The following is a 22652-nucleotide window of genomic DNA, read 5'->3' on the forward strand; positions in this document are numbered from 1 at the left end:
CTGCACTCTTTGTGGTGGCCAAAAATTGGAAAACGAGGGGATACCCATCAATTGGGGAATGGCTGAACAAATTATGGTATATGTTGGTGATGGAATACTATTGTGCAAAAAGGAATAATAAAGTGGAGGAATTCCATGGAGACTGGAACGACCTCCAGGAAGTGATGCAGAGCGAGAGGAGCAGAACCAGGAGAACATTGTACACAGAGACTAATACACTGTGGTATAATCGAACGTAATGGACTTCTCCATTAGTGGCAGTGTAATGTCCCTGAACAATCTGCAGGGATCTAGGAGAAAAAACACTATTCATAAGCAGAGGACAAACTGTGGGAGTAGAAACACCGAGGAAAAGCAACTGCCTGACTACAGTGGTTGAGGGGACATGACAGAGGAGAGACTCTAAACAAACACTCTAATGCAGATATTAACAACATGGCAACGGGTTTGAATCAAAAACACATGTGATACCCAGTGGAATCACGTGTTGGCTATGGGGGTTGGGGAGAGGAAAAGAAAATGATCTTTGTCTTTAATGAATAATGCATGGAAATGATCAAATAAAATATTATAAATTAAAAAAAAATTAAAAAATAATTGTAAGATTCATTAATTGAAGATTCTGAATTTCTTTATAAACAGAAAATTGATAAGGGATAGAAAAGTGGGGTTAAGTGACTTTACCAGGGTCATACAGCTAGGAAGTGCCTAAAGTCAAATTTGAACCCAGAATCTCCTGACATTCCACCCACTAAACCTCCTAGCTGCCTTGAACAGTGAATTATTGACATAACATGCATGGTACTGTTATCACTAAGAAGGTAATACACAAAACAGGAATTTTAGTTAATGCTAGTTAGTTATTTAATGATTATTGTCTAATTGACTCATCACTCTCCTGAGCAGATATTACAAACCTTTTTTTTTCTTGTTGCCTACACTACCTATTCCCTTACCCTCTCAGCACATGATTCCACCTCATGATTTACCAAAAAAAAAAGAAAAAGAAAAAGAAAAGGAAGAAAGAAAGAAAGAAAGAAAGAAAGAAAGAAAGAAAGAAAGAAAGAAAGAAAGAAAGAAAGAAAGAAAGAAAGAAAGAAAGAAAGAAAGAAAGAAAGAAAGAAAGAAAGAAAGAAAGAAAGAAAGAAATTAAAGCAATTTATCACAAACATTCTATTCTTCCACATCCTCTATGTCAAAAACCTTCAAACATCATTTTTAATTGTTTTCCCTTTTGCTACAGTCTTAAGAGAAAGTGGTAAATCTGCTCCATGTAAGGTAAATGTGTCTACTTGTGTTTTCAATTCAATTCCTCCAGTTCCTGAGTAACCATCCCTTTGTTTGAGACTCCCCTCATCTACTGACTCCTTTGCTGCCTATAAATATGCTTAGGTTTCTCTGATCTTTAAAAACTTCATTTGACCCCTACCATTTTCTCAAGCTATCATCCAATAATATTTCCCACTTTTGCATTCAAATTTTTAAAAAATCAATAGCTTGACATATTCCTTCCTTCCACTTACTCACCTTCCACTAACTTCTCAGGTCTTTGCAATCTGACTTCTAACTTCATTGTTCTACTGAAACTTCTTTCTCCAAGGCCACCCTTGAACCCTTAATCACAATATCCAGTCATCTCTTCTCAGTCCTCATCCTACTTGACCACCTATGGTATGTGTTTACCCTAGACCAGTGATGGCAAGCCTATGGCATGGGTGCCAAAGATGGCACATAGAGTGCTCTCTTTGGACACATGGCCAACTCCCCACCTCAAACCCCACCAGAGTTCATTACTAGAGAGGCAGAGGGACTCTGGCAGAACTGATCTCCCCTCCCCTTTTCCACCATGTCTGATGACATTATTTCCCATCCCCCACCCCTCTATCCAACAGCCAATGGGAGTGCACAAGGAGGGAAGATGGGCAGCTCATAGATGGCAGAGCTGGAGGGGAGAAGAACCCTCCAGCCACTCCCCACTCCCTCTCTACACTTGCTGAGGACATTCCTTACTTCACCCAAATCTCCTCCTAGCAGCCCAATAGGAGTACTTCCTCCCTCCCCTGTGTGTAATAGGGGTAGAGGCAAGGCATGCCCAGCACTCAGTGCAGGGCAGGGCCTGGCACTCCATCTCTAAAAGACTAGCCATCACTGCCCTAGACATACTTGCCTCTCCATTTTTGTTTTTGTTTTTGTTTTTTTATTCTGAACTTATCAAAAGACCTTGAACATTTTTCCATATACAGAGTGGAAAAGAAAAAAAAGAATTGTACATGAAATTATGTGCAGCTTGCTTTTCTTTCTAAAATATAACAAAATAAACATATAAATTTCAAAGTTGCTTTACTTGTTTGTTATTCTTTACACCTTTTCTTGTATTTTCTCCTATACATTAAAAAAAAAAAAGATATATAACCAGATTTCCCAAACAGTTCAGATGAGGCAGGGGAAGTCCTGTGCAGCTTTCTGGAAGAGGGAGAACTCAATATTTTACTGAGTTTTTCTTCTATCCATAGATTAGAAAAGTAATTTTCCTGTTTCCTCTTATTTGTTCAAGATCTCACCTGTTATGCTTGTTATGTGTCCATTTGGAGCTTATCTTGACATAAATGATGTGAGATATTGGTTTATAACTATTTTCTGCCAGATTGCTGTCTGTTTTTTTTTCCATGAGTAATTGTCAAATAAAGTGTTCTTACCTCAGTAACCAGGGTATTTCAGTTAAACAAAGACTATGCCATAATGTTCATTTGCTTCTTCATTCTGTACAACTAATATGTTCATTAACTTATCTCTATTTTTTAACCAGAACCAAAGAGTTTAGATAATTATTGCTTTATAATATAGTATGTGGTACTCCTAGACCCACTTTCCCTACTTTTTGTATTCCTTTATGATTCTTGGTCTTTTATTTCTACAGATGAATTTCATCATTATGTTTTCTAGCTCTAAAAATTAAAACTTTTTGACCATCCAAGCCCTCTTCCTTTATGGCTCAGCCTAAATTTCACCTCCTTCAGGAGATCTTTATTGGTCTCCCTCACAACCACTCATCCCTCACAACAACTCACCCTCACAATCTCATACTTATACTGTATGCATCTTGTACATTGTGGAAAGGAAAATTGAATCAAGCTTTGGGCCTTTCTGTCCCTCAGATGGAGCAAACAGCAGTTGGAATGTTAGAGTAAAGATTGATGGATAGAGATGACAGTTGGTGGGGGAAGGGGGACTGGGAGAGTGGCAATGGCTCTTGAGGTCTCTTTCCTGGCCCTGCAACTGAAAGGAGAGCTTTCTCCCTGTCTCTGGATAGAAGTACCTCTATTCTTGGATTTTTCCCAACTGTGTGCTCTACCTGGATTCCTGTGATTGTGTCATTGAACAAAAGGATTTAAGGGGAGAAGTTTGAACTGTAAGGTGGGTCTTTAGGGGCATTAGCCCAAAGAGACAGGCCCAACCAGCTCTGAAAGTCAGAACCTTTTCTTCTTGTTGTTGTCTACTGCTAAAGATTTTTAACTTAAGAAAGCTAGCATAGATTAGCATAGATAGGAATAAAAGAAACCCTCCACCAGTCTGCGAGGCCTGGCCTCAGCTCAAAAGCTGAGAGAGACTCAAACCCAATCTGGGGAAAAGTATAGGGCAATCCCTATTCCCTCTACCCTGATACATTCCCAATCCAAACTTTTTAATTAATTCATCTTGAGTTAAAAAACCCGTAGTCAGATAAGAGGAGGACTATAATTTCAGGGGACATAGAGGGAGCAGAACCTAAGGATAACCATTCAACCATAAACAGTCCTTATCAGACCCCTGCTGGGCAACCTTGGTCTGGGGGAGGCTTGCCCCTCAGGAGGGGTCCATGCTTACCTGCTCTGGGGTATCTTCCACATCAATCAATAGAGGACATCCCCTCAGGCTATCATAGTTGACTCCATTTTTCACAGACAGCATCTCAGCAGATGGTATCTCTCTCCTTTTACCTCACCAGCATACATATTCCCTCTGTCCCTGCAAATCCTCCATTCCCTGTTACAAAACTTTCATTATCTCCTGTACTTCTTCAATCCTCTACAATTCCTTTAATTATTACAACATGCAATTATTTGCATCTTGTCTCTCCCATTAGAATGTGAGTTCCTTGTGGATATGGACTATGTTTCTGTGGTTTTTTACTAGTACTTAGCCCTGTGTCAAATGCATACAGAGTTTAACAAATGCTTTTTCACTCCCTCACTGATAGCTTAATTAATGATACTGAATAAGCAAATTATTTTAGATAACATAGCCTACCAAAGAGTACTTACTATTTCACCACTTATTTAGGTCCATTTTTATTTCCATAAAGAATATTTTGTAGATTTATTCACATTGTTCCTATATGTCTTAGCAGGTATACCCCTCTCGGGGTTTTTGTGACACCATTTGAGGCTAGTTCTGTCGAGAAGTCCTTGCCATTTTCCTATTTTTTTCCTTTTTTCTTACTGAAATCTAATCTCCCTACAGGAACCATAAGCACATTTATCACCAATGTACAAATGATGAATAAGTCTCAATGTGTTAACCTTGCCATGGTATTTGCAATTCAACAGGTAACATAGCCTTAAGCCAATTTTATAATAGGAAATAAACTGCTAAGTTTTAGGGGAAAACAAGGTTGATGAAGATGTATTTGTAGAGTGGGCAAGAATATCTCTCGTTTCCCTCAAGTCATACTCACTAAATAGACATCTCTACCATTCATTCAAACTAAGGCCATCTTTGCTCTCAGAACATAATGGAAATGGGTAGGTAGCACATGTCTATTATAACTATTTTATAACTGGAGAAACTGAGACTCAGAGAACTTTAAACATTGAGTAAAACCAGGGGGAGAACCTAGACCTACTCTCATTAAGTGCTTTTGTATCATATAAAACATGCTTATAATCATTAAAATTATGCAACAAGTAGGAAGTCCCATGAGATCAGATGATCAGTAATCACTCACTTTATTAAGCATAAGTATCAGATATGTTGCTAGGTGCTAGGGTTACAAAGACAAAAGAAGAAAGAAAAAACCCCTGCCTGTTAAGATTGTTTATATTCTATTGGGAAACAACATGTACCTATAAAGATAGATACAAAATAAAGACAAATTTAAATGAAATGTATTTTCAGAAGGAAGACATCATGTAGGATAGTGTACTGAAGATGAGCTTTGAAAAAGGGCAGGACATTGAAATGATGGAGATGGGGCATTAATCATCCTGAAGTTTAAAAAAAAAAAAAGGCTTATAGATATATAGACCTCCCAACTCTTTTCTTAGCTTTTATGTATTACAAACAAACAAAACCACCAAAATTACAAATAAAATAAAAATCTATAACAAGAATTTATTGAGTGCCTATTATATACAAGACTCTACCTTAGGAACTGGGGATATAAAGATAAAAAGAAAAAGTGGGTCCTGCCTTCAAGGAGCCTGTTGTATAACATGCTTGTGAAATTCCTACATAGCTTTTACTCTTGAAATAAAATCCACATTTTGTTTCAATGATTTTTGCCAGAATTGAGGATGATTGTTAAATTGGTTTTGGTTTTATTTTCTTGAATTTGGGAAGGGGAGGGGTAGAAGTTACACTTTAGCTATCAAGAGAAAGTGAATCTTATATTTATTTGAAGTTAATAAGAAAAAAGCTCATTTTCAATATAGGTTATTGAAGAAATGCTACAAACAGGACTCTACAAACAGCAGTAGTTATTTGAAAGGAGCTCTTCCCAACCTTATTCCTTTATAAGGTTTCTGATTTACCTTGTGGGCTTTGGGGGATTATTGTTTACAAAGTTATGGTTTCTTCAAGGGAACAAACTGGGAGGGGGGAAGAGAGCATTAAACATGGTCAATATTGCTCCCCCTCCCAGAATTCAGGTTCTCATCTCCAGGAATGTGGATTTCCTTTCATTAAATGTCTGGTCTCCTTCTTAACAAGGAAAGGAAATGGAGAATTGACTGACACTCACCATCAGGACTTCGCTAACAAGAATAAGATACTTTATTACTGCCTCAATACAAAAAGCATTTCTGTAGAAGCATATATTACAGTACTTTCACACCAATCCTGTGATATAGAGCTCACAATAAAAAGTTTATTTTGAAGAGAACCACTATTTGGACATCAATGTGCATTTGGAAAGAACTGACCAAACTTTTAGGAATTTGAAATTTCCTTACTTCCCAAACTTGATCTATTCATATGTAACTATTTTATGAGGCTGTATCCCTAATTTGTTTTTATCTATTATTTTAAGTTAGAATGTGATATAGTGGAAAGGTATAAACAACTATCCTACTCCAATGTTTCGCTGTGGTATTCAAAGCATATTGGGGTCTCCAAAACCATGCTAGTGTAAATCAAGCTTTGATAGCCCCTAGGAGGCTAAAAAATGCTTCCAGTAGATACCAAACAATGGAAAACTTATCTGTTGTCAATTCAGTATGTATAATCCAGTGGAATTGCTTGTCAACTTTGGGAGAAGGGAGGGAGACAACATGTATCATGTTAACCATGGAAATTTTTTTTATTAGATTTAAAATTAAAAAAAAAAACTTACCAAATGCAGAGAAGTTCATCACAGGAAATTGATTCCCAGGAGTTTTTATTTTTAAAGATTTATTTTATTTGGGCCACAACCACTCATGAAAATGGTCTACCAAGATATATAGAAGGACCGTGTTACATATATCCATGATAGGCACTCAGCTTCATACAGCATTTATATGTGATCTGCCAAGTTGTGGAAAGTAGAAAATTTCAGACTTGTCCAAGTCCAGACAACTCTTTGCCAAATATGTGTTAGTGAATAGGTAGCATTTTTCTTAAAGGTAGTTTGTTTTTTCTTATAAGCTCTGTATTATAGGATTGACATGAAAATACAATAAAATGTATTCCCAAAAAAGTGCTTTTTTGGTACGAGGTAGTCATAAAACATCTTTGAAGCAGCCAGGTAGCATAGTAGACAGTGCTGGACTTGGAATAAATCATTCAAATTCCACTTCAGATATTTATTAGCTGCATTGACTTGATTAAATCACTTAACTTCCCTCTGACTTAGAGGAATCTGGAGTTCCATTTTTATAGTTTGGGTAGGAGAAAATGAACTCTCATGCATGGAAAGTATGGGGTAGTTCATTGACATACTTCCATCATCTCAAAGTTATCAGCAATCCCTTCCATTTATTTTTATTTAATTATGTTAATTCCATTTATAATGCTTTGCTGGTATTCTGCTCTTATTGTGCATATCTGTCATTTATTTGAGAGTTAGTGGACAGAGGGCCCTTATAGTAAGGGTTAGCTGGTTTTATATAATTTATATAATTTAGTACATGCATCTCAGGATATGGTCTTAGTTAATTTATAAAACTGTTTTCAGTAGATCCTATGCTTTCCTAATTTATGAGACCATTTGCAAATAACTTTTATACTCCCTTAATTTATGGAACAGTGTGTAAGTGACTTCTAGATTACCCTCCACGATGTTACTTCCTACTATCATTACCTTATGCCTGTGTTGTTTCTCAGTTGTTTTCAGTTGTTTCTAACTCTTCATGACCCCATTTGGGTTTTTCTTGGCAAAGATACCAGAGTGGCTTGCCATTTCCTTCTCCAACCATCTTACAGATGAAAAATTGAGGCAAAGAGGATTAATTGACTTTTCCAGGATAATATGGCTAGTAAGTACCTGAGGTCAAATTTGAAATCAAAAGATGAGTCTTCCTAACTCCAGGCCTGGCATTCTACCTTTTAGCAATTAATCAACTTGAGCTTAAAATTGCTTGTGTGGGTACTAAAGCCCTGGCTCTCAAACAACAATAGCTACTAAAGGTTCAGAAAAGACAGTTCTCACTACCAAAGCCCTTGGTACTCTCAATTTGTTCCACATCCAAAATGGACAGCTATAATGTGAAAATGCCATAATTTAATAATACCATCTGCCTTGAGAAGAATGAGATCTTTCCATCTGAATTGCAGATGAAACCTCCCATATATATCATCATCTCTGTTAAGAGCTCCTTGAGAGCAAGGATAGTTTTTATTTGTATCCCCATTGTTTAGCATGGTGTTTTGCACATAGTAAGCACATTAATTCTATTTTATTCATGCATGCATATGGAAAAATGAACTTTCTCTAAAGCAAAAAAGGGCATCCAGTTCTGCAAATTTAAAGTTTAAAAAAGCTCAAGGAGGATGAGAATTTAAAAATTAAAAAAAAAAAGAAGTCATTGATGACCTTGGAAAGCATAGTACCAGTAGAGTAATGTTAGCAGAAGATTCAAAGTGGTTGATGAGAGAAAAAGGAAGCATCGGGTGTTGACAAGTTTTTCCAAAATGTTCAATGGCAGAAAAGGGACAAAGATGCTTGATAATTACAAAGGTCTCTTTATCTTTACTTGTATGTCCTCTGAAGAAAAGCCTGGTGAATGAATATTCCCTCTTTTTCCATTTTAAAGATCTCATAATGTATTCTATTAGTTCTGGGAACTCTGCCATTCTGTGTGTGTCTGACGAAAATGGGTTACTTCGTCAAAAGCTGCAGAGAAGTTCTTAACACATATTGGCAGATGCTCTACCCTTCACAGAGGGGGAAGCACTGACTAATCCTCAATAGGCCTAAAATTAAACTCTTTGCTTAGCTACCATCCAGAAGTGACTAACATACTCAGGAGATTAAAGCTCATTAAATCTTTTTCATTTCCAGGTGTCACTCTTTCAGAAGCTACATTCTTCATGTATTTGAAGACAGTTTAACCTTCTTGTCATGACAATTCCTACTCTTTTTTGTGAAAAGCATAAACACAGGTCTGCAAAGAAGAAAATCTGTTTTGTCGATGATTTTAAAATCTTGTCAGTGATTTCACCTGTAGCCTTTGGGGTTTTCATCTGGAAATGAAAGAAGTTAACCTCGTTGATCTCTAAAGTCCCTTCCATCTCTAACGCCACAATTCTTCAATTCTAAGAAAAACACTAGCCAATATTCTAGGTGATCTTAATCTACATTTTGGGAGGTAGATAAACCCATTAATATATGTTTTTGATACAGAAATGTATAAATACTGTTTTCAATCAATTGACAAACATTTAAGTGCCTGCTAAAGTTAGACACTATTCTAGGCACTGGAGACACACAGACAAAAATGAAACAGTCATTACCCTTAAGGTACTAACCTTCTTTGAGATTTTTTTCCATCTGCATCTTCTACTCTGCCTGATTTTCAATGCCTCTGGAGTATCTCCCAGGTTAAGCTCATTACCTCTAACTCAAGCTTTAACTGACACCCCCTCCTTCAGCCTCCTCTCCCAATTGGAGAGATGGAGGGTGGAATACCAAACTCTCCCCAATGTGTTCCTTTATAGAGGGCAGAAATAAGTTTTCCCACTCATTCTGCTCTACATCTGCTACTCTGCCTGATTTTAACTCCACTTAATAAAATGATCTTGATGGAGTAGCCTTTGGGATCCACCTATTTTTCTGTCTCCTTTTATATATTATCTCTCTCCTTAATTATGAACTCCTTGAGTGTAGGGACTTTCTTTTTATTAATTGTATCCCCAATGCTTAGCACCTAAGGCTCTTAATAAAAATTTATTGGATTAGATTGTCTTCTTAATAATCTTGCATTCATATGCAAATATCAAAAATATGCAATGGATTTTAAACCACGAAAGCAAAGTTTAGTTTCACTTAATTCTCGTATTGCTTCAAAAGTAAAAGAGAAAATAAATGAGAAGTGAAGTACCCCCATGCTTAGAAAAGCTGAATTAATGTTTTGGTTATTCTACTAGTCATTTAAGTGACACATGACTAATATCACAATTAAGGTAGGACAACCAGATCTGTGCAATAATTTGGGAAATCTTTTGAATCATAAACTACATATTTTAATATTTAAATTATAAGAATAACTTTAAAATTGTAATTTGCCACATAGCAAGCTTTCCCCTGACCCAACTTCTAGGATCTGTGCCTCAGATGACCTACTCACTCTGATTTTCCTTCCCCAAATACCTTTCCAAGGCAATTATTCTGAAATTTTGTCCTCAAAAAGGGACAAGGGAAATATTTTTCAAGAACATGAATAAAAATCTTAAAGAACTAAGATATTAAATTTATCATAGGCTGAGGCTTCCCTTGATCATTTTTCCCCCTGAATATTTATTTTTAAAAAGCCAACAGTTTTGGTCTGAACCACCAGGAGGAGCTCCTACCACAGTTTTAAAACAAAAGGTTCTTGCTGATTTGGGCTTGAGAACTTTGGAGTCCAACAGAGTGCATTCTGCAGTTTTTAAAAGGGCAAACTCTGAAACCCAGAGAATCAAATTATTGTTAGGTAAATACGAATTACTTGGGGGGAAAGGCGAGAGTTAAAATCTAGGTTTCAGACTTCAATGGTAATCTGAAGAAATAAAATATTAGAGTATCTTTAAAGTTACTGCTATGGTGGCTCATATTTTATACAAATAACATTTCAAAGGACATGCCATTTGAAATGGTCGTGATGGGTCACTGGGTTTTATATCTCACCTTGAACGATCTGTAGGATCATGTGTAGGTCTTTTCATATCTCAGAGCTTCAGTTTTCTCATCTGTAATATAAAAAACAAAACCTGCCTTACAAGTTTTATGGTAGAGTCCAATGAGATTTAATGTACATATAGGTATAATCCAATGTACATATGTAATATAATATATAAATATTACATATTATACATATAGACAACCCCTTGTAAATCTTTAAGCTGGCTCTAAATATTGTTTGTACTCAAACTGGAAAATAATATATATGTAAAGCTTTAATGATACATAAAATGTATTGCAGACATCCATGAACCATGTCCATGTGAACTATTTTTTAAATCTTTGCTACGTATGTCAGCACAAGAGAAATTCCCCATGCACTTCCTTTTGCAAATTCAGTTCCTGATACTCTGATTCTTCAAATTACTTTAGGTAACACAAAAGCTTAGCCCAGACTCAGTTTATTATCAGGTAGGTGGCCTAGATGCTTTGAATTAGGTGATTTTATGAAGCTCTTGAGTTTGAGTGATTCAAGGTTGCCTTAGGGTTTTTTGAAATATTACATATTTTTAATTTGGCATTTGTTAAAGCCAAGAGCATACACATTCAAAACCACACACAAAGTCAGGCACAAATACTCCTATTGAAGAAGAATTCTAAAGCACCTTTGTTGACTGATGCATAGCCCTTTGATGTTACCTGAAAGATTGAGCCATATTATTTCTTTTCCTTTATTTGAGGACCAATGATGGGCTTGGTGACATTTGGAGGAAAGATTTCATTTTGTCATTTGGAGAATGGTGGAGGAGAGGATAATAAACAACCTATGAGAGAATAAGGTAAAAAATATTTTCAACCTTTCCTGGCACTGGGTCCATGACTGCCAAGGCCTTGTATGGGGGCCAGACAACAATGAGTGAGGAGCAGATGGAACCGGCGGTAGTAAGACATTATAAACATTTTCGAAAACGATTCTACAAAAGCCAAGTGGCCTGTGGAGTAGTGATAGGGGAGGAGAGATTGGGGAGAGAACAGTAACCTGACTTTGAGATTTTTCAGCAGGTGGCAAACACTACCAAATGATTGTGGTATTAAAACCATGGAGTTGGTGAGAAGCCGGATGGAGCATTGAGGGAAGGAGCAGATGTTCCCCCGTTCCCTTCTCCTATTCCTGACTGTGTATGCTGGCTGCCATTTTCTATAGAATACCCATTTGTTTAACTGAGACATTCCAGGCCAATCAGCAACAATGAACCAGGCCCATTGGAAGCCCGGATGTCTCCTGAAGGATCCTGTTCATACCCAATCAGGCTATATGTGAGATGCTGCTCAGGACTGATAACGATACTACAAATAGCTCACATTTATATTGTGCGTTAGGGTTTTTCTAGGCCTCTTCCTTATAACAGCCCTATGAGGTAGGATGTGATCATCCAGTGACTGGTAAGCTTGGTAAATGTGCATCATGGATAAGAAAACACATGCAATAATAAATATTTAATAAATAACTAGGGTCAGCGTGGCTATCCCTTAGAAATAATTTATTGGCTTGTGGTAAATTTGTTCAGTCATTTCAGTGATGGCCAACTCTTAGAGACCCTATTTGAGATTTTCTTGGCAAAGATACTGGAGTAGTTTGCCATTTCCACATGATTAAACTGAGGCAAATCAGGTTAAGTGACTTGCCAAAGGTCTCCCAGTGTCTGAGGCCAGAATTGAACTGAGAAAGATAAGTCTTCCAGACTATAGACACCTCTCACTCTATCCACTGTGTCACTTAGCTGCCTTTATTATTTTAGTAAATAATCATTGGATCTCGTTTGTATTGGATTTGGTTCAAATTTGATTTTAAATTTGGTTTCTGCTGCTCAATACCTAGATGACCCTAGGTAATTCACTTTTCTTTTGAGGAGGTCTTTGTTTTGACCTCTATAAAATGAGAGAACTGGACTAGATGGTCTCAAAGGATTCTTCCAATTCAGTCAGAGATCTTATAATTGTAATATAATAATAGTATATAACTAAATTAAAAATACATAATTATATATAAATTATATATAATTAAATTTAAATATATAATTATAACATTATATGTTTATAATGTTATTATAATAATTATGAATATAATAATCCTTTATTAATGTCAAAAATGTCAGAAGCATCCATTCCCCACATGATAGCAATTGTAGTATAAGAAACATAGATTGAGAAAAAAACATAACAGAAGGCTACAATAAATTCAATTACATTTTAAAGAAAATTTCTATTTTATGTATGGTCATCTGTATATGTTTCAAAAATAGTAATAATATATTTATGTAGGTGATATTTATCCTGCACATAGAAGGTATATTTGCTTATTTCTTTTACTAAGTATTACTCTATATTCTGTTGGAACTAAATAAAGATTAAGGGGATAATGCTTGCATTTCTAGACCTCTGGCTAGAACACTTCACATCTCTAGGAGTTCATGGTCCACAAGTTTGGAACCACTGAAAAAGTCTCCAAATTTGGGTCTAAGGATCAATTGTAGTCCAGAAAAAATGTCCTCCTGTTCATGCCACTCTATTTTTTTCCTCACTTCTGATGAAAGAACTTTTGCCATTTATGATGGATAGATGAGGAAAAACTAAAGGGGTGGGGAGTGATATACCAAAAAAAAAAGTCTTAATGAAGGCTATATAATACAAGATAATAGTAAATAATCTATGTAACTATATACAGTTGTATAGGGCAGCTAGATGTCACGGTGGATAGAGCAGTGGGCCTGGAGTCAGAAAGACTCATCTTCTTGAGTTCAAATCTGATCTCAGACAACTTAATGGCTGTGTGACTCTGGACAAGTCACTTAATCCTATTTGCCTCAGTTTCCTCATTGGCAAAATGAGATGGAGAAGGAAATGCCAAATTACTACAATGTCTTTGCCCAGAAAATTCTAAATGGGTTCACAAAGAGTTGGACATGAAAAGACTGAACAACAAGAAAGTATATATAAATTCTGTTTTTGCCTTATGTAAATATGCCCAAGGCCCCCTTATTTTGGAGGTGTGACTATGGCCCTTAGGAAAATTACCAATGGTCTCCAATCTGTGAAAGCAGAAGTCTCTGAAATGTGACATAGTAGAAAGAAGGTTAGATCTGGAGTCAGAGGACACAGTAGGATCAAACTCTTGCTCTGTCAATTACTAGCACTGGTGTCTTAAAGTAGTCACTTCAATTTTCTTTTCAAGCCACTTCTTCAGAGTTTCCTTGTCTGTGAAATGAAAGAGTTGGGTTAAGGGACTTCTGAGGTCCCTTCCATCCCTGAATCTCTGATTCCATCATTTTCATCCTTTTAGAGATACAGGCTAGAAATGATTTTTAAGTAAAAACAAATAATTATTAAGTATTATTAAATTTGGAAGTATCATCATAGGTATATTATCCCATTCTCTTCTTTGCTTGTTAAAGGTTCCGAATTACCCATGACTTTACCAGCTAATGATCCATGCTGAGATAAATGGGGTGAGCAGCTTGCTGTCCACAAACATGGTGGCTCTCCATGGTAATTAGGTGGGATATGTAGATGCCCAAGAAACCCAGCATCCACTGAGAAACTCCAAAGAAATTCAGGTCAATGGTGGCTTCTTGGTCTCTGATTTGAGTGATTTTATGATTTTAGTAATCATAAATTCTACAGAAAGCTGTACAATCACCTACATGTATTTCCTACTGTCCTGCCATACATGCAGTGTGTATGAGTGTTGAAGGGGTATGTGCTAGGCAAGTTTTGGCAATAAAGTGACATCTTGTGGACAATTATGAGTAATGCATCTGAATTGCAGATAAGCTTTCCTAAAAAAGGAAACAAGGTTTGAGAATTAGAAGAGGTCTTAGCAATCCTTTAGCCCAATTCCTTCATTTTATTGTTGGGGAAACTGAGTCCCAGAGGAGTAAGAGACTTTCCATAGGCAGAAAGTAGCAGATGAACAGAACTATGCTTTTTTCTTAAATAAAGAGTTGTACATGGATGGCATAAGATCAACCAAGTATTTAACATTCAAATATTCTAATAAGAATGAATGCAAAAAGGACCCTCTTAACATCAAGAAGCATACAGTCTGGGGGCAGTTAGGTGTCTCAGTGGATTGAGAGTCAGGCCTAGAGATGGGAGGTCCTGGGTTAAAATCTGACCTCAGATACTTCCTAGCTGTGTGATCCTGGGCAAGTCACTTAAAAGGTTCCAGATGCCAAATTAGAAAAGATAGCATATGATTCAAATGCCCATCCTTCAATGAATGGTGATAGAAATAAAAGATATTTTCCCAACTGACCATAAAAGTTATTGAGTCTTCCTCTACCATCATCTCCCAATGCCTAAGCTATTCTTTCGTTTTAAAGTTCATCACTTTTGGAAACTGGATAAAATTATCTGAGTCCTTAAACATTGATTTAGTTCTTTGAAATCATAACAATATGAGCTAAATTAAGTGTCTTTTAAGATCTGTTATTATCATTTGTAAATTCAATAAACTTCTAAAGTTTTTGTGAAAAAAAAACTATTGCTTTTAGATTTTAAACTTTTGTGCATTTTGGAGTATATTTTACCAGCCCTGGAGCTATAAAATGATAAAAATTATCTATACATCTCTTAATCCATTTTAAACTTTTGGCACATTTAGAAGCTCCTTGAATTCAAACTACAAAGAGCTCCTGACAGGTGCTAAGCACTGAGAAAAAATCTCTATAATACATTTGTAAGAATTTGTAGTTTTATAGCAGAGATTCCAAAATACATATTCTAAAGGATAGATAATTTATGGACTTGCAAGTATAGTGGATCATGCTTGTAGACCTTTTTGGGCTTTGAAAAAAAGACCTAAAAATCACCTACTCTACACCATCATACTTCATTATTTTGCAGATGAAGGAAATAGAGATTATATGTGCATTCTACAATTGTGTAGACATAACTGAATACTTTAGAGGATAAAAAATCTGATCTTGTCACACTTGTGTACTAACTTCTTACTCAGGCAAGAAAAAATCTTTTTATTTAAAGGAAGTATTTTCATGTTACTATTTCTCAATCTATAAAATAGTATAATAAGAATAAATGGCAAATTTTTCAATAAAATTGTATCCTCTAACATATTTGCATTTTATAGAGGTCGTGTGTCTGTCTATCTAACATCTCTCTCTATCATCTCTCTATCTGTCTGTCTGTGTGCTAACTATTATTCTGATCACAACCCTTTTCCTTCCCAGTTTCTATCGCTCTCAAACTTAACCCCCAGATAAATAAATGCTTCACAGACTCAAACCTTGACTAGGGAACTTAATAAAAACCTTCAAGTTCAAGAGAACTTAGCTAAACATCCCTTTCTTTCTGCTGGAGGAAAAATGGATCTCACCCAAGAGTACAAGTTACATTCACCTCTAGGATTGTTGAATCTTTGAATGTTTATCTGATTCATCAGGACACATCACAGTCCTGCTCTTCCTTAGGATATAGCCTTCATGAGTTAAAAAAAAACAAAACATTCCAAACCTAGTGGTCAACTTTTTAGTGATATACATTTCCAAACTTAGGATGGTCTGGAGTCAGTCTATCATCAGAATCCTGGGGAAGAGGGGGGTTGTTTGGGTTTTTTGTGGAAGTATTTCTACTGCATTCACAGATTCTTTGAGAATATCGAGTCATTTTCATAATAAGGCATCAGATTTATACTTTGGTGGAAAAATCATTACTATATTTAGGAAAATAAAAACATTTTTATCTAATTGAGTTTAATATTGAATAAAACTAAATGCTCAGCAAAAAAAAGAAATAAAGCTTCTTAGAATCAACAAACTCCGGGCTGTTACTTAATATTATACTTTGTTGTATGCCTCAAATAGACTGGCCAATGGATTTGTGTCACTAATCCACATTAAATAATTATAAGATTCAATGGGTGAATGACTTAAACATAAAGAAGGAAACCATAAGTAAATTGGGTAAACACAGAATAGTATACATGTCAGACCTTTGGGAGGGGAAAGACTTTAAAACCAAGCAAGACATAGAAAGAATCACAAAATGTAAAATAAATAATTTCGACTACATCAAATTAAAAAGCTTTTGTACAAACAAAACCAATGTAACTAAAATCAGAAGGATAACAACAAATTGGGAAAATATCTTCATAGAAACCTCTGACAAAGGTTTAATTACTCAAATTTATAAAGAGCTAAATCAATTGTACAAAAAACCAAGCCATTCTCCAATTGATAAATGGGCAAGGGACATGGATAGGCAGTTTTCAGATAAAGAAATCAAAACTATTAATAAGCACATGAAGAAATGTTCTAAATCTCTTATAATCAGAGAGATGCAAATCAAAACAACTCTGAGGTATCACCTCACACCTAGCAGATTGGCTAACATGACAGCTATGGAAAGTAATGAATGCTGGAGGGGATGTGGCAAAGTAGGGACATTAATTCATTGCTGGTGGAGTTGTGAACTGATCCAACCATTCTGGAGGGCAACTTGGAACTATGCCCAAAGGGCGACAAAAGAATGTCTACCCTTTGATCCAGCCATAGCACTGCTGGGTCTGTACCCCAAAGAGATAATGGAGAAAAAGACTTGTACAAGAATATTCATAGCTGCACTCTTTGTGGTGGCCAAAAATTGGAAAACGAGGGGATACCCATCAATTGGGGAATGGCTGAACAAATTATGGTATATGTTGGTGATGGAATACTATTGTGCAAAAAGGAATAATAAAGTGGAGGAATTCCATGGAGACTGGAACGACCTCCAGGAAGTGATGCAGAGCGAGAGGAGCAGAACCAGGAGAACATTGTACACAGAGACTAATACACTGTGGTATAATCGAACGTAATGGACTTCTCCATTAGTGGCAGTGTAATGTCCCTGAACAATCTGCAGGGATCTAGGAGAAAAAACACTATTCATAAGCAGAGGACAAACTGTGGGAGTAGAAACACCGAGGAAAAGCAACTGCCTGACTACAGTGGTTGAGGGGACATGACAGAGGAGAGACTCTAAACAAACACTCTAATGCAGATATTAACAACATGGCAACGGGTTTGAATCAAAAACACATGTGATACCCAGTGGAATCACGTGTTGGCTATGGGGGTTGGGGAGAGGAAAAGAAAATGATCTTTGTCTTTAATGAATAATGCATGGAAATGATCAAATAAAATATTATAAATTAAAAAAAAATTAAAAAATAATTGTAAGATTCATTAATTGAAGATTCTGAATTTCTTTATAAACAGAAAATTGATAAGGGATAGAAAAGTGGGGTTAAGTGACTTTACCAGGGTCATACAGCTAGGAAGTGCCTAAAGTCAAATTTGAACCCAGAATCTCCTGACATTCCACCCACTAAACCTCCTAGCTGCCTTGAACAGTGAATTATTGACATAACATGCATGGTACTGTTATCACTAAGAAGGTAATACACAAAACAGGAATTTTAGTTAATGCTAGTTAGTTATTTAATGATTATTGTCTAATTGACTCATCACTCTCCTGAGCAGATATTACAAACCTTTTTTTTTCTTGTTGCCTACACTACCTATTCCCTTACCCTCTCAGCACATGATTCCACCTCATGATTTACCAAAAAAAAAAGAAAAAGAAAAAGAAAAGGAAGAAAGAAAGAAAGAAAGAAAGAAAGAAAGAAAGAAAGAAAGAAAGAAAGAAAGAAAGAAAGAAAGAAAGAAAGAAAGAAAGAAAGAAAGAAAGAAAGAAAGAAAGAAAGAAAGAAAGAAAGAAAGAAATTAAAGCAATTTATCACAAACATTCTATTCTTCCACATCCTCTATGTCAAAAACCTTCAAACATCATTTTTAATTGTTTTCCCTTTTGCTACAGTCTTAAGAGAAAGTGGTAAATCTGCTCCATGTAAGGTAAATGTGTCTACTTGTGTTTTCAATTCAATTCCTCCAGTTCCTGAGTAACCATCCCTTTGTTTGAGACTCCCCTCATCTACTGACTCCTTTGCTGCCTATAAATATGCTTAGGTTTCTCTGATCTTTAAAAACTTCATTTGACCCCTACCATTTTCTCAAGCTATCATCCAATAATATTTCCCACTTTTGCATTCAAATTTTTAAAAAATCAATAGCTTGACATATTCCTTCCTTCCACTTACTCACCTTCCACTAACTTCTCAGGTCTTTGCAATCTGACTTCTAACTTCATTGTTCTACTGAAACTTCTTTCTCCAAGGCCACCCTTGAACCCTTAATCACAATATCCAGTCATCTCTTCTCAGTCCTCATCCTACTTGACCACCTATGGTATGTGTTTACCCTAGACCAGTGATGGCAAGCCTATGGCATGGGTGCCAAAGATGGCACATAGAGTGCTCTCTTTGGACACATGGCCAACTCCCCACCTCAAACCCCACCAGAGTTCATTACTAGAGAGGCAGAGGGACTCTGGCAGAACTGATCTCCCCTCCCCTTTTCCACCATGTCTGATGACATTATTTCCCATCCCCCACCCCTCTATCCAACAGCCAATGGGAGTGCACAAGGAGGGAAGATGGGCAGCTCATAGATGGCAGAGCTGGAGGGGAGAAGAACCCTCCAGCCACTCCCCACTCCCTCTCTACACTTGCTGAGGACATTCCTTACTTCACCCAAATCTCCTCCTAGCAGCCCAATAGGAGTACTTCCTCCCTCCCCTGTGTGTAATAGGGGTAGAGGCAAGGCATGCCCAGCACTCAGTGCAGGGCAGGGCCTGGCACTCCATCTCTAAAAGACTAGCCATCACTGCCCTAGACATACTTGCCTCTCCATTTTTGTTTTTGTTTTTGTTTTTTTATTCTGAACTTATCAAAAGACCTTGAACATTTTTCCATATACAGAGTGGAAAAGAAAAAAAAGAATTGTACATGAAATTATGTGCAGCTTGCTTTTCTTTCTAAAATATAACAAAATAAACATATAAATTTCAAAGTTGCTTTACTTGTTTGTTATTCTTTACACCTTTTCTTGTATTTTCTCCTATACATTAAAAAAAAAAAAGATATATAACCAGATTTCCCAAACAGTTCAGATGAGGCAGGGGAAGTCCTGTGCAGCTTTCTGGAAGAGGGAGAACTCAATATTTTACTGAGTTTTTCTTCTATCCATAGATTAGAAAAGTAATTTTCCTGTTTCCTCTTATTTGTTCAAGATCTCACCTGTTATGCTTGTTATGTGTCCATTTGGAGCTTATCTTGACATAAATGATGTGAGATATTGGTTTATAACTATTTTCTGCCAGATTGCTGTCTGTTTTTTTTTCCATGAGTAATTGTCAAATAAAGTGTTCTTACCTCAGTAACCAGGGTATTTCAGTTAAACAAAGACTATGCCATAATGTTCATTTGCTTCTTCATTCTGTACAACTAATATGTTCATTAACTTATCTCTATTTTTTAACCAGAACCAAAGAGTTTAGATAATTATTGCTTTATAATATAGTATGTGGTACTCCTAGACCCACTTTCCCTACTTTTTGTATTCCTTTATGATTCTTGGTCTTTTATTTCTACAGATGAATTTCATCATTATGTTTTCTAGCTCTAAAAATTAAAACTTTTTGACCATCCAAGCCCTCTTCCTTTATGGCTCAGCCTAAATTTCACCTCCTTCAGGAGATCTTTATTGGTCTCCCTCACAACCACTCATCCCTCACAACAACTCACCCTCACAATCTCATACTTATACTGTATGCATCTTGTACATTGTGGAAAGGAAAATTGAATCAAGCTTTGGGCCTTTCTGTCCCTCAGATGGAGCAAACAGCAGTTGGAATGTTAGAGTAAAGATTGATGGATAGAGATGACAGTTGGTGGGGGAAGGGGGACTGGGAGAGTGGCAATGGCTCTTGAGGTCTCTTTCCTGGCCCTGCAACTGAAAGGAGAGCTTTCTCCCTGTCTCTGGATAGAAGTACCTCTATTCTTGGATTTTTCCCAACTGTGTGCTCTACCTGGATTCCTGTGATTGTGTCATTGAACAAAAGGATTTAAGGGGAGAAGTTTGAACTGTAAGGTGGGTCTTTAGGGGCATTAGCCCAAAGAGACAGGCCCAACCAGCTCTGAAAGTCAGAACCTTTTCTTCTTGTTGTTGTCTACTGCTAAAGATTTTTAACTTAAGAAAGCTAGCATAGATTAGCATAGATAGGAATAAAAGAAACCCTCCACCAGTCTGCGAGGCCTGGCCTCAGCTCAAAAGCTGAGAGAGACTCAAACCCAATCTGGGGAAAAGTATAGGGCAATCCCTATTCCCTCTACCCTGATACATTCCCAATCCAAACTTTTTAATTAATTCATCTTGAGTTAAAAAACCCGTAGTCAGATAAGAGGAGGACTATAATTTCAGGGGACATAGAGGGAGCAGAACCTAAGGATAACCATTCAACCATAAACAGTCCTTATCAGACCCCTGCTGGGCAACCTTGGTCTGGGGGAGGCTTGCCCCTCAGGAGGGGTCCATGCTTACCTGCTCTGGGGTATCTTCCACATCAATCAATAGAGGACATCCCCTCAGGCTATCATAGTTGACTCCATTTTTCACAGACAGCATCTCAGCAGATGGTATCTCTCTCCTTTTACCTCACCAGCATACATATTCCCTCTGTCCCTGCAAATCCTCCATTCCCTGTTACAAAACTTTCATTATCTCCTGTACTTCTTCAATCCTCTACAATTCCTTTAATTATTACAACATGCAATTATTTGCATCTTGTCTCTCCCATTAGAATGTGAGTTCCTTGTGGATATGGACTATGTTTCTGTGGTTTTTTACTAGTACTTAGCCCTGTGTCAAATGCATACAGAGTTTAACAAATGCTTTTTCACTCCCTCACTGATAGCTTAATTAATGATACTGAATAAGCAAATTATTTTAGATAACATAGCCTACCAAAGAGTACTTACTATTTCACCACTTATTTAGGTCCATTTTTATTTCCATAAAGAATATTTTGTAGATTTATTCACATTGTTCCTATATGTCTTAGCAGGTATACCCCTCTCGGGGTTTTTGTGACACCATTTGAGGCTAGTTCTGTCGAGAAGTCCTTGCCATTTTCCTATTTTTTTCCTTTTTTCTTACTGAAATCTAATCTCCCTACAGGAACCATAAGCACATTTATCACCAATGTACAAATGATGAATAAGTCTCAATGTGTTAACCTTGCCATGGTATTTGCAATTCAACAGGTAACATAGCCTTAAGCCAATTTTATAATAGGAAATAAACTGCTAAGTTTTAGGGGAAAACAAGGTTGATGAAGATGTATTTGTAGAGTGGGCAAGAATATCTCTCGTTTCCCTCAAGTCATACTCACTAAATAGACATCTCTACCATTCATTCAAACTAAGGCCATCTTTGCTCTCAGAACATAATGGAAATGGGTAGGTAGCACATGTCTATTATAACTATTTTATAACTGGAGAAACTGAGACTCAGAGAACTTTAAACATTGAGTAAAACCAGGGGGAGAACCTAGACCTACTCTCATTAAGTGCTTTTGTATCATATAAAACATGCTTATAATCATTAAAATTATGCAACAAGTAGGAAGTCCCATGAGATCAGATGATCAGTAATCACTCACTTTATTAAGCATAAGTATCAGATATGTTGCTAGGTGCTAGGGTTACAAAGACAAAAGAAGAAAGAAAAAACCCCTGCCTGTTAAGATTGTTTATATTCTATTGGGAAACAACATGTACCTATAAAGATAGATACAAAATAAAGACAAATTTAAATGAAATGTATTTTCAGAAGGAAGACATCATGTAGGATAGTGTACTGAAGATGAGCTTTGAAAAAGGGCAGGACATTGAAATGATGGAGATGGGGCATTAATCATCCTGAAGTTTAAAAAAAAAAAAAGGCTTATAGATATATAGACCTCCCAACTCTTTTCTTAGCTTTTATGTATTACAAACAAACAAAACCACCAAAATTACAAATAAAATAAAAATCTATAACAAGAATTTATTGAGTGCCTATTATATACAAGACTCTACCTTAGGAACTGGGGATATAAAGATAAAAAGAAAAAGTGGGTCCTGCCTTCAAGGAGCCTG

The 22652-nt window shown here is 36.5% G+C and overlaps 1 long non-coding RNA gene across 1 annotated transcript; it reads right to left on the reverse strand.

The window, feature by feature from the left end:
- Window positions 1-10537: 10537 nt before the first annotated feature.
- Window positions 10538-11753, reverse strand: LOC130457989 (uncharacterized). Its single transcript, XR_008917208.1, has 3 exons — window positions 11600-11753; window positions 11255-11379; window positions 10538-10623 (listed from the first exon to the last, which is right to left on the reverse strand). It is a non-coding gene; the product is annotated as an uncharacterized LOC130457989 (long non-coding RNA).
- Window positions 11754-22652: the final 10899 nt, after the last annotated feature.

This window comes from Monodelphis domestica, chromosome 3, assembly GCF_027887165.1.
Source record: "Monodelphis domestica isolate mMonDom1 chromosome 3, mMonDom1.pri, whole genome shotgun sequence".
Classification (NCBI taxonomy): domain Eukaryota; kingdom Metazoa; phylum Chordata; class Mammalia; order Didelphimorphia; family Didelphidae; genus Monodelphis; species Monodelphis domestica.